Here is a 13,868-nt window from a genome sequence, read left to right as displayed (position 1 = left end):
CCTGTCAGAAACATACACCTCTGAACTACTGACTTGGCACACTACCTCTTGCTCAGCTAGACAGCAATAAAATATGCTTAGGGGTTATGGTACTAAGCTGAAAGTATTGTGGGGTGGTTACTATGATCACATGAGGAAGCAAAGTATTATGTTTTAAGCAATAGAAGAAGTGAGGAGAAGGGCTGGGAAGAGAAGGTTGATTTGCTTAGTTCTGCTTCTCAGGGAGTCATTGGAGGATGCTTTTAGTTGTTTATTGTTTGTTTTGTTTTGTTTTAATTAGCCTGACTTGATAACATTTATTTTCAAGAATGAATTAAAGATTAGGAATAATTCTTTTTCTGTTTTATTTCCAGATTTTCCTTAGACCAGTGAGTAAGGTATGTTATAAGGAACAACCATTTCATGTAAGAGGAAGAAATACCCTTTCTCCAATTCTTTCTGAATAGAGATAACCAGATATAGAAATCATAGAATCATAGAATGGTTTTGGTTGGAAGGGGCCGTAAAGATCTTCTAGTTCCAACTTCCCCTGCCATGGGCAGGGACACCTTCCCCTAGACCAGGTTGCTCAGAGCCCCATCCAACCAGGCCTTGAGCATTTCCAGGCACGGGGTATCCACAGCTTTTCTGGGCAACCTGTTCCAGTGTCTCATCATCCACACAGAAAAGAATTTTTTCCTAATATCTAATTCAATCCTACCCTTTTGGTTTAAAGACATTACCCCTCATCCTATCACTATATGACCTTGTGAAAAGTCCCTCTCCAGCCTTCTTGCAAGCCCCCTTTAGGGGCTTCTCTTCTCCAGGTTGGACAATCCCAAGTCTCTCAGCCTGTCTTCATAGGAGAGGTGAACCTCTGACAATCTTCAGCCTGGAATAGAAAGGACACTCTTCCAGAAGTAAGGAACAGAGAAAATAAAGCTGGAGATCAATCCACAGTACAAATCTAAGCCAAATACATTTAAATGATTATTTTAAAAAATAGGTATATTGAATTAGTCTCAAAAGTTTTTGATGATAGATATCCCATTCCACATTCTGAAGAAATCTATCATACTATATATATAACTTTATTCGGGAGAGAAGAACGGACCCTTCCTCATTGCCTTTGTATGGTTTAGAAACTAAAACTAATCTTAATTAGATCAAGAGTGCAAAATGAAAATCAAATTCAAACTGTGAATGCTGGGAGAAAACTTGAGATACAGATCATACTGGGATGATTCATTTGACAAGTTATCTAATTTAAGTAAATATTGCTAGGTTGCAAAAGTAATTTTATAGAAAATGCAGAGTTGGTAGTTACAGTCGCCCTAGGGAAAATATAAATGAGTGATATTGTCTTCATACTCCTACTCAGTCTATCCTTTGTGAAAATATTTACATTGCTTGCTTTGAAGTCTTGGTTCACATGATGTATTTTTACTATGTTTTGTTGAAAATCACAGATTTTACACAATATGTGGAATATATACACATTTACATATGTATGTCAATATATTTTTACACCGAAGGAGGAAAAAGAAAGAATGTATGTTATGAAAGCCAAGATAATCAGCTTCTCTGGCTTATGTAATGGAAACAATAAAACATATTTTATACTGACCTCTGAAAAAGATATCTTCTTCCAGTTATTAATGTCTCAGCAGACTGTTTTCTGTGAATGAATGTCTAAACCAAGCAGAACCATAAGAAACTTAAACAGCTACTATAAACTGTCATGTGTAAAAATAGTTGAGATTATACATGGGTGGAAGATTCGACGACTACTGTATCACACTTCATGCCCATCTTAAAGCATCTGTTTTGCAATGATTTTGTCTCATATCAAAAGTTTATATCTTATTTACTGCCCATCCCTTTACGCTGTCTCTCATGAGAGCCATTTCAGGTTTCAGGTGCTGATATGAATTAGTGAAAGCAAACATACAGTAGTTAAGATTTTGACACAGTACTACAGTGTTCAACGCAACTATGGAGATTTCTTTGCCACTGGTGATATACAGGCCAAGACTTCCTGTTAGTTAACCATACAGGAGAAAATCCAGAGAATGACAGTTCTATAATCCATTCCACCTTAGAAACCATTATTTAGAAAACAACAAAACAAAAACTTCTAAATTACTGAGTCACTGCTGCTTTTAGCAGTTAAATTTCAGAAACCTCAGAAACCGTACATATATATAAAAATGTAAGAGAACTGTGGGTGACAGACAGTACTGTTGTGGTCTCTGAGACAGAGAATTTATTCATACTGATATTTAGACTTTATCCTGTCCCTTTTCAATCACTATCTGGAAATGTCACTTTTCTTTACAAATTTTTGACTGAGTCATCCAGTCCATTTCAGCAGCTGTATTAGAAACAAAGACCCTTTCAACCTGGTGGTTGTAATAGAATCACAGAATCAATAAATTTGTAAGTGAACAGCATGCAACATAAATAAAACTAATAGAATATTATTAGGCTTATTTGTTCTATGCCATTTCTGGCTAGTCAAAAATGAGCTTTATTGAGTTACGAAAACATGACAAAAAAAGTTGTGTCACAGTTTCTACTATAGACCTTATTTTCAGGAGTTTATTGCAAATTTATAATAAACTTATCATTCTGTTTACAAATTACACTGCAGTTATTTGTTTTCTTAAATATAATAATCCTCAGGGCAAGTGACAGGATTACGCTAAGAAACTGTAAATAAAGTGTGGAAAAATTCCAAGTTGGTATGCATTTTGATCGTTTTAATCAGCACAAAATCTTCTACAGGACATGAACATTAATTTCATTTAATTAAATAATAATATTTTTCTACAATCAGTATGCCAAAGTATCTCAAACTGCTCTACTGTATGGGGCTTATGGTCCCTTTCCTTCTATCTGGGTCAAAAAGCTATCTCTGCAGCATGTCCTCTTGCTTGATGAAAACTGTCCCAAAGGGAATTAAGGCCACAGCTTAGAAAGAAGTATAAGTAAAAACTGAAAAAATAAGGGGGAAAGCAGCACTTGTAAATCTGCCTCTTATGCCCATAAAATAGATCAAAGTTAAGCTGAGTGTCCCTCTCCAGGAAAGTAGTCCTGTTGGAGTAGATCCTCACGGCACAAAGGTGATTTATGTCATGAAGCCACAAGTCTGCTTCCCTGGGGGACACGTGCTCAGACCGCCCAGTCTTCAATGTGGTTGTATAAATTTGGAAAACAACTGTGTTAGCATAGTGCTGGGCATGAGCTAACATGTGCACAGGCTTTTAATTCCAGGTTGTTCCATCTGCCTGTCCCAGGGCATGGGCGAAACAGATGCATAAATGCCTCCAGCTGCTCATGTACATATCCCATATGTAAATTACAGTGAAGGAGGGGAAAAGGAGGAGAACACACTCTTCACAGCAAAATTTGGCTGTAACCAATTTGCTTTGATTGGCAGAACCCCATTTTAAAACAGCTACCTAGCCAGGTCATCAGTTTGACCAACTAAAATTTGCACACCAGACTAAGACTAGAAGCCTCAACAGAGCCCCTGTTGCCACAGACCCAAGCCCCAGAGAGGTGATGCCATTAAAATCTGCTTCTTATTAAAAACCACACAGTATTGCATGTTGCCTGTTTCTAACATTCTTAGGCAAATAGAGTAATATATTTAAAACATCCCCATCTTTCTGGTCTTCTAAAAAACTATATCCTGGAATAGATAAGGTTTAATGTTTGATACAGGTGCACCCATTTTGGACTTTCAGTCTTATTCCTCCTTCTAGGAGGACATTTGGCAGAAAAGTCATGATTGTGATCAAAATAATTGAGAATAAAAAAAAATTGATTCTTTCTCATTTTTATTTTATTTTCACATTTTGATTTTGACAGCATCTGGCTTTGCAGATAACCACTGTTCTGTGGTGCTTCGTGTCAACTAGAAAAGACACATCACTGATGGCACTGGTCAAACTGAAAAGTAGAGTAACCTTCAAAGTGTACACATAAAGAAGGGATGATAGGACAGGACAGAGTAGGGTAGGGTAGTGAGAGCAAGGCAAGTCATACTGTGTTCTTTAATGGTAGTTATATTAGAAGTCCATTTTCAACATTATTGTGATATGCATCCCACCTTCCATTTGCTTTAAAAACTAAATTGCTTGGTCCTTTCTTATGGACTCACTACATTTAAATTATAACTGTCTGTAAGTGCCATCTATACAGTCTTTCTGAAATCATTTTGTGATGTTGTGTCACACTATTGCTTACAAATTGGTGCAAAAGTTATACTGCAAGAGTAACAACATCAGGAAACAGTAGTAATGTGTACCTAATAAAATCCAGACTGTATTCTAGGGAACTGCTTTTCCTTTGTGAGACTAGTCTTTCTTCACAAGAAAACTAAAAAAACCAGAAAGTGGTCTAACCACAATGCAGTCCTCAAGAAAGTTATAACACATGGAGTTCATATCCTTTGGAAGAAAGCAATGTGTAATTCCACAACCCTCTGCATCCCATCTAGATAATGTAACTCTCTGTCTGATGATCAAGGAATGATACAATAAATCACTAAGATGGTTGGTTGCTTTGTAAGTAGTTAATTTCTGATGCATTGCATCTAGATGAAAAATATATTCTATTTAAATTGGATTTTAAGCCATTCCCCCAACTATTCCATTATATTCCTTATTCCTTTCCTTTATATCCTGAGATAATTGGGTTTTTCTTTATTTTCCATGCAGTTCTGTGTAGCTTTTAGGGCCAGCTATGATCTAAAACATGTCATAGAGAGAGGTAGGTCATTTGTTTAAAACAAAATGGAATATCTAATGCATATAATGTAAATTCTTACCACGACTAGTATCCAAATGCAACGGAACCCCAGAGCTTTGTCTACAGGGTTAGATGAAAAGAAGTTTTAAGATTAAGGATAACTATGCCAAGACTTGGCATCCATCCATTTCAAAACATGTTTAGGTGATGCTCCACTGGAGCAGGGGCTCAGAGCACCCAGATTGTGCACAGGAAAAGGCAACCTTTGGAAATCTGTTGATGCAATGCATTGTTGTGCGGCCCACTGTTCCCAGACCCAGTGTACTTGCAACACAAGAAAAAAACTTGGATTCACTGCTTTAAGGTGCCAAAAGTGCATGGGGCACAGAAGAGGCTGTTCACACTTCTGGTCATCACTACATTGGAGAGCAATCTAAGCTAGGTGCTTGCACGTAAATATCACAGGGAAGGTGAGTCTAGATTGGAAAAGAAATTACAAATTTCTTTTGTTTTACATCATAGTCCAAGTGCTGTCAGAAGTGGGTACCATGGAAGAGAGAACGCAAACTTCCAGTGTGATATATGTCATTCAACAGAAAACCACGGGAAAGTAACTACTTGATGTATTCAAAAGGTGATTCAGTTCTTCCATAGGTTTCAGCAATGTTCGATAAATACACAGTGAGATCCTTCTAGTTCACAATTCATGATACTCAGATTATATTTGGTTTCCACTAAATTTATGGTCTATTCATCTTTCCTATGCTGCCATTCACTTGAAAAAGAGCATTAAATGTTTAAAAAAATGACATCTGCACCCCTGTCATTTGTCTGTTCCTGTGCATGTGTTTGAAAGCAGCTTCCTCCCTTCCCCTAGACTTTTCCATTGCCCAGTTTCCTCTCAGATAATATACACTTCCTAAAAACATGAATCTCTACCTAACTAGAGAGAAAAAGAGACTGGATCCATCTGATCACTCATATTATACACATCTGTACTAAATGCTAAATTTAATCCCTGTGGTGGTTTGAAACTCCCAAGAATCTAATTTTTAAGCTCAAGCCCCCCTCCCACAATTTGCCCCTGTGAGAGGGTTTAGTGATGGTATGGACTTGATATCTTTTTCACTTCATGTGGAGAGTTTTCAGACAAAACACAACCATTCGTTATTGGGGGAAGGAAAAAATATTTACAAAGGTTTATTTACACACACCTATATATATATATTTACATTGAATTAAATTCCTCTTTTCCTTCAATAAAAGTCCAAGAAGGAAAGAGAAAAGTCTTTCTGTCACTGCACAGGCCACAGTTCCTTCGTTTCAGTTTTTTGTGGCACTGGTTAGTGTCCTTCATTTTCCTAAGGCAGCAGATTTAAGTATGGCAGTCAGGATTTTGGTTCTTACTTTGTGGAAATTCCAACCCCGAGCCCGAGCCTTCGGGGGATCTCCCTGTAGATCTCCACTCCTCTTGGGTTAGAACATTGAAGGCAGCTTTCAGTTCAGTCTTACCAAAGCTCTTTTGCTCTGTCTTAGCTCGCCAGCATGATAGAAGCAACAGCAGCAGCAGCAGAGGGCACGGGCACCTCCTCCACACTCTGTCCTGGCTCAGCTCTCAGGACGACTCCGGGTTTCTCGGCTCCTTTCTCTGTCTCTGAAGCTGCTGCTGCATTTTGGGACTCCCTAAAGGTTTGGAAGTCCACCCCTACTCTTCAGCAGGTCTCTGGGTTTTGGGAAAGTAATACAGTCTTACCCCAAACCAGCTCTGTTGAGTTTTCCTCTCTTTCGTTGCCAGCTCTCCCTCAGGCAGGAACATCTCTGCGTCTTTCAGCCGGCTTCATGTTATCTTGCTGCTACTGGCTATCTTTTTGGCTTTCAGCCATCGCTGTCTCTGTTCAGGACTGCTCCGTTGCTGCTTTCAATGTCTTCTGCTGCTGCTGACAGTAAGGAAATTCTCCCAGCTCTTGATTACAGGACCCGGTCCAGCTTTGACACTACACCGGGTCTCCCATAGCCTCAGCTGGGGCTGGGGGCCCTTGGCCCCCAGAGGGGCTCACTGGCCCCCTGCCTCCTCATGGTTCAGATCATGGCTACCTACCTACTAAAAACTACTTCACCACCTTCTCTTCCGTTGCTGTGGGTATGTAATTTCCGTAGGGCGCATATGAACCTTTGATTGGTCCAGTATTATCAGTGGGGCAAACCATTGCTACCCCAAAGAAAAGGATTTTCAAACCACCACATTCTCTCAGTGCATTACACATATGAGCACACTGCAGCATTAAGCAATAGAAAAGATCCACAGAGAGATCATTGAACAGATATTTCACAAATCTGGGTTTGTTGACAAGCTTAGTCTTGCCAATTAAATCTGAACCATATTCCCTTTTTTTTTAAAAAAAAAAAAAGATTAAAAACAAGACAAAACCAGAAGGGAGTTATTCTGTCATAACAACCACAAATCCCTATTAAAGTGAGGTGATTCTGGCTGTATTGAAGCCATAATTAATTTTTTGTTGACTTTAATGGGGACAAGATTTCACCAGCAAATGTTCAGAAATCTGTAAAAGTTAAAAAAAAAGTCAAGACACTCAAGCTTCTTACATTTTGAGTAATAAGTAAGACCAAGGCATGATGCTAATCAGGTTTGACTTCTACAATGCAGTGGTGATGGAAAGAAGTTTTAAGATTAAGGAATTCACAATGGAGATTATTCAAACTAAAATATTTTATGATGCTCCTAATTACTTAGGATTAGGTTTTGATTTTTACACTTTTCTCAGGACTGTCAGCTGCACAGGATGAGGACCTGGAAGTAGGGAATGAGTGATCTTTTCCATATCCCAAAAATGTTTTAAGTGTTCTAAACATGACAGTCTGACTTTTCAGTTCTGTTTTATAATTCACTGAATAGCATTAAACTTGTTCTCCTAAACTGAAAGTTTTAGTCTTATTTCTGAATAAAAAGTCAAGCAACAGGGACCCTACAGAGAAGTTTCACCTAGCACTGCCACAATATGAAAACACTGGTTTCATAAATGTTGAACTGTATCTGTTGAATGAAAAAATGCTACTTGACATGCTAAAGAAATGGACTTACAAGTCCAAGAAAAAATACTGATTTTTTTCATAGCTTTTCCAGTACCAAACTAGAGTAGCCAAAAGCTTTATATTAGAGGTGGACTGCCATAGGCCTGGGGAGCTTTGGAGCTTTAACTGGTCTGAGAATCCCCAGAATCAAAAAACCTGACATACTGTAAAGTGAGTTGCAAGAAGCCAAGAAGAGTTGGGGAGATCAGGCCTCTCAAGGCTTCCAGGTTCTTGGCTCAGAAATATTCCTCCAGGCAGTCTGCTGATGATCTTGTACCTTGGAGGAGAGGCTCTGCTAAGGAGCCAGGGAGGAAGATTTTAATCCATCAGACATGTCTACATTCCTGCAAACAGTTTCAGCAAATCGACATTTTCCAGGGAAGCAATATTCCCCTAAAAATTTCCAGTCAGTCTGAATGCTGCTTTCATGCTACAATGCAAAACCATATGGACACTCAAAACCCCTGTACACATCTTTGTCCTGCCCTCCTGTGCTCTTCTCCCAATTTGGTGAGTTTAAAATCATAGTGGAATGTACTCAGGTTTTACACTCTGTTTATTCTGTGTTTGACTCTTCACTGTCTCTTTTACCAATCTTTTTAGTCCAGTGTTTTGCCTGAACAAATTCTACAGACTTGGATATCTACAGCAAAGGACACTCCACAACCTTTCAGAAAGACCTGTTCCAGCGCTTCATCATGCTGTCCAGGTTCTTTTAGATATTCCATACATAGAGGCTGTAATGTTTAATATCAAATTTACTTACTTGAAAACAGTTGGTGTTACATGAGATTTCTGATTTAGCAGAGTGATACAAAAATGTACTGAAGACCATACAGTTCAAGCACAACACCAGTGTGATTTCCATTACCAGTCTCATGCTTACTGTCATGACACCAGGCATCCCCAGCTGCTGTGAAGGAATAAGTGGGTTGAAGCCAGCTCAAATCCATTTCTCTCTTCAGAGTTCTTTTATTTGTCTAGTTTTATATGTTTGGCTGAGCTATGGATTCAATCCCCCTATGCTGGCCTGCCTAACTCAGGAAGTCATTCACGCTCTTTTAAGGAACTCAAGGCGCTTGATCCACTCAACTGTTGATAGCTGCTTATCTAAACCAAAGGTCACCCTCCTTTGTCATTAGATAAAATCAGCTTCTTTGCAAGAGCTGAGGTCAATCTCAGCCTGCATTATTCACTGAGCTTCACAGTCACATCATCCTTGCCATCTTCTCTGAGCCTTCTCTCATTTTAAGAGTTTATTGGCCAGCCACACTCAGTAAGATGACTTAAAAGCATTTTTCTATTATTGTTTCAGTAGCTAGAGGTTATAAAATGCAGTAATACCAGAAAGCTCCTTCTTTGCTCCAGGTGTAACTTAGTGCGTGCCAGGAGGAAGCAATTCAGCAGGCCAAGTGGGCTTTACCATCTTACTTAACTACCCCTATAAAGAGGAAAGATTCTGATTAAAACAGGCCTGTCCTCGTTGTCTGTAGGGCTAATTCTGCACCTTTGGCAAAGGGCCAGTTCAGTGCCCCTGGGTTGTTTAGGCTCTGGAATACATAAAAGAACTTGGGCACAGTTTTTGACAAAATTTTCACATTTCTCAAGTGTTGGGAAGTTATTCTTCACGCAGTCTTCAAACAAGCTGACACAAGAAAAGCCTGCTGGGGTTAGCTCAGTTTATGTGTAACGAGCCCAAAACAACAGAAGCGAATATTCCACTCCATAACCGGATTCAGCAGCTTATCTTGTTAACTGTTCACAGTGTAGCTGCTATGCCTGAGGAAGCTGGATACTCCCCCCTTTCTTTGCATGAAAACATGTTCACTTGAGAATTGTGAGGCTGCAATTTACCCTTAGTGCAAGCCTGCTATGAACTACTCTCTTACTATTTAGGAAAAAACTCAAGTGACCACTTACAGTTTTTATGGCATTTTTAGCTCAAGATGATTCTATCATTTCACAAAACAGTGTGATGATTGCCATTTGCTAGTCAAAGGTATTACAATCTTGACAATATCTGAAAGCAGGGATAAAACTCTCAAGACATATCTGTAAGTTCAAAAAGCCACATCGAAATTAAACTAGTAATAAGTGTTCCTTGACTGATTTCTTAAATGACAAATTGTATTCTGGAAGCATTTTTTATAACAAGATTTTGAACTCTGAAATAGGTTTAGGTTTATAAAGGAAACAATTACAAAAGCAAGGCCAAGTCCCTGCATCTGGATTCAATGGGAGCACCATAAGGCTCGGATGTTCTAAATGTAAGTCTGTACCAATCAATGTTGAAAACTTCTGTAATGTAGTGTAATGTAATGTAAATATAGTGAAGGTATATTTTCTTTTTCCTTGAGGAAAATATAAGAAAGTGGTAGTAATAAGCAAGAAATATTTCTAAATGTATCTACCTTTTCAGTAGGAAAAATGTATTTATCTTCTATTTTTCAGAACATACTTCCAAATAGAGTAATGTAGTACTTTCAACTCAACTCTACATCTGTGCTAATAGATTTACTTCCCTCCTAGATATGGTCTTTAAGTGTCATTTGGCCTATATTGCAGGAGAAAGCCTAGATCTTGCCGTCTACTTATCAGAGCAGCCATACGAAAAGCTCTGATTTCTAATATTTTTGTCCACTGGATTTCGTTTAGCCATTCATATCATGCAGATCTGTCTAATGCTGCACTACTACAAACACCACAAAACCGAATAAGATATGGCAAAACATAATCTAAACCTGCACTTATCTGTCCTGACATGCTGAGCATTAGGAAAACATCTTTTCTCTTTGATCGCATGCTCTTATGCTACTTACACAGCTCACATACAAAACAATTACAACTGTTCATTCTGTAAAACTATACACAAGTAAATCAAAAAAGCTGTTCATTGATAAAATCATCTAACTTCTAAAACAGAACATTGCTTTTGCTGCCTCCAGTTCAGTTCTTACAGAGGGCATTAAATAGACAACTTAATATAGGAATACGGCCTATAGGAATCTTTAAAAGATGGAGCAGGACACATCTCACGATTTCTCAGTCATTTCTCCAGGGTTTCTGCTCATTAGAGTGTTGTTAATTACTTGGCACCAACTATACAAAGCCTATTTCTTAGTCCTAAAATACATTCAGTGCCAATTCACCTGAGCATCCACTTCAGGATTTAAAGCTTGCCTTTCAACTAAGTAAAATCCAACAGCTCTGAAGTGTTTCTCTGTTAGTTTTTGACACAGATATACAGAGTGTGAGAATACTAAAAGGGGTAGGAGAAACACTTGTTTAAATCAAGGGAGTGTTTCCAAAAGTAGGGATGGATAAAAAAGGGGAGCTGGAAAATGGTTTCTAACTTTATATGCTAGAATAGCTGTCTGATGAAAGAGGGGAAATATCTCTGATTATTGTTCCAAAGGACCTCATTAAGTTTCTGGAAAAGATTGTACATCATGATAGCCTGTGTTATTAGGAGGCTAAGTTCATTGGCCAAAGAGTCATATGTGCTTCCAAGCGAGGTAACAAGAAGTGACTGCAGACTGCAGTGTGTTTCAAGTGTGCATCAAGAAAATTGTCAGCAAGTCTTGGTGCTTAAAGGGAAGCCCACTGTTAAGACACGAGTACTTGGGTCTAAGTTGCAGCAGTAGAAGGGACTTGCACAGCTGAACAGCAGTTTGGCAGCATTCTTAAAAGGGCAGAATTTGTTCTTCAACTTGAAATGTTGTTCTATATAAACTGAACAACACTGACTGAGAAGGTTAAAAGTGAGGAAGGGGGGGAACTTTTCATAATTTTCAATGTCAAATAATATAGTGCAAACCACAGTCACCCCAGTAAAGTGAAGGACACTTATGTGGAGAATGTTTACTGCCCAGTGCTACAGATGCTTCTTGCATTTTTTCTTCTTTTTTTTTTTTTTTACTTTAATAAAGTTGACTTCTTGGCTAAGGAAGGAAAGCAAATGAAGTAAAGTTCTTATCAATTCTTTTATTTCAGCTATGTTTTTTTTTTTTTAAGAAAGAAAAAATTTTCTTTCCTTGTTTAATTCTTTAGCTGACAACATAAAGAAGAAAATCTGGCTCTGTTATACTTCATTTCATAGATGTGGAAGTGGCACAGAAAATGACTGACAACTGTTTCCATGTTACTACTCCCAGGTTTTTAACAGTCTGATAGAAGTATGCTATGCAGTTGAAAGAAAAACTTCTTTTTCACAACATTTCACTGGGAGAATAGAAATAAAATGAGAGGAAAAAAGATATAACGATGTACAGTCAGAGGAAACTAAACGTACTTCTTCTAGTGGTATCTCTCATTATAGATTACAGCAGATTCCTTCATTCATCCTTTTAATCACAGTACCTCTTTATACCTTCATCTATTGATACTTTAAGAGGCTACACCATTTACTGTCCTTTTGCTTTGTCATTTACAACACAAGGTAAAGTAACACTGCATCTCTCAAGGTAACAAGAGAACTGAACTTGCCCCACAGGTTTTCATCCAAGTCACTCCTCAGATAAACCAGGTACAAATGGGCTACACTGGTTTGAGGGAAATCAAAGAGCCCTGTGTAGCTGTGGCAGTGTATACAACACTTGTCTGTCCTGTGCTCAAAAGTCTCCGGATACAAGTCAATCCGGACGTACGTGATGGGCAGAAGTGTTAGCGCAGCGCTGTGCTCAAGCAAACAAACTCTGCAAAAGGCAGACATGGGATCAAGCTAACACAGCTATACAATCCCCGTCTGGAGCTGCCATGCAGACACAGTCAGTGGGCTCCAGCCACCCACCAGACATGCCCAAAGGCACTGGAAGCATGGACAGTCATGTGTCATCTTTGTTTGCACTGGCACAAGAAATACTTGTGTTTTGCTGATGGCAGCTGAGGGCCCACCAAGGCTGTGGAAGACCCCTAACACCATCTATTACTAACTCCCTGCCTTCTTTGTTGCCTGTGTTTTCTGCATACCTCATTGAGCCTTGGCCTATCATTGCTTTCCCTCACACACTGCTGACCCTCATTTTTTCTCCATTTCTTGTTAATTATCATTTACTTTAATTAGTTTGTGATATGACTTGTCGGGTATCATAGTCCAAACATGCAAAATATCAGAAGTAAATAAAGGAAATACTGGCACTGGCAGTAGAGTCAGCATACTCTCCCAATATAAACACTCAGTGCTTGAAGACAAGTAGTGAACAAGTCACAACAGCACATTGGTATTATTTCTGTAAGCTAACAGTTTGTTTTTCTGCATCATAAAGTTGAATGCAGTCCATCAACTTTTCTAGAACTCCTCATCTTTCTGCTGGAAGTTAAACAAGGTCCTAATTCATCTGCGGAAATTTATTCCCAATTTGCTACCCAGTGGTAAAAGCGTGAGTTAATTTATTACCAGCTCCAACAGAAGGAATTTAAAAACTGCTGCTTTTTCACATGTGTACCACTTATGGGATTTCAGTCTTCTGGGCTCCATCTTTCTGCTTATTAGGAGACAGCTGTCAGGAAGGTCAACCTGACCATCAGTTATACTCATCAGAAGGACTGTGATGGTCTATTCCTCTCTTTGTTGCCGCATAGAGAATTTAAAGAAATCGGTTTCAACTTTAAAAAGTCTGTCTTGTTTAACAAACAGAATCTCAGTCCTCTCCCTCCTTCCTGCATGAGGCTGCTTGACAAGAGAAGAGAAACTGAGAGAGAAACTCAACTCATTGATGTGAGATGGATGGCACTGGACAGAATTAATAAGGGAGGAGAGAAGGCTGGAAGTTTAATTCCATGTCCAGCTATTCTTTCAGCAAGGACCATGGATTGAACAGCACACTTTGATAAACCAGGAAACAGAAGCTTGGGCAAGAAGAAGAAGAATCATAGAATAACAGAATGAGTTGGGTTGGAAGGGACCTTAAAGATCATTTAGTTCCAACCCCCCTACCATGGGCAGGAACACCTTTCACTAGACCACTTTACTCAGAGCCCCATACCAGTTGTCCTTAGAATCACAGAATTCATTAAGGTTGAAGACCTCCAAGATCATAGAG

Source organism: Neopelma chrysocephalum, unplaced genomic scaffold (genome assembly GCF_003984885.1).
Source record: "Neopelma chrysocephalum unplaced genomic scaffold, ASM398488v2 Primary Assembly neopelma1_25, whole genome shotgun sequence".
Classification (NCBI taxonomy): Eukaryota; Metazoa; Chordata; class Aves; order Passeriformes; family Pipridae; genus Neopelma; species Neopelma chrysocephalum.
This window is presented reverse-complemented; position numbering follows the sequence as displayed.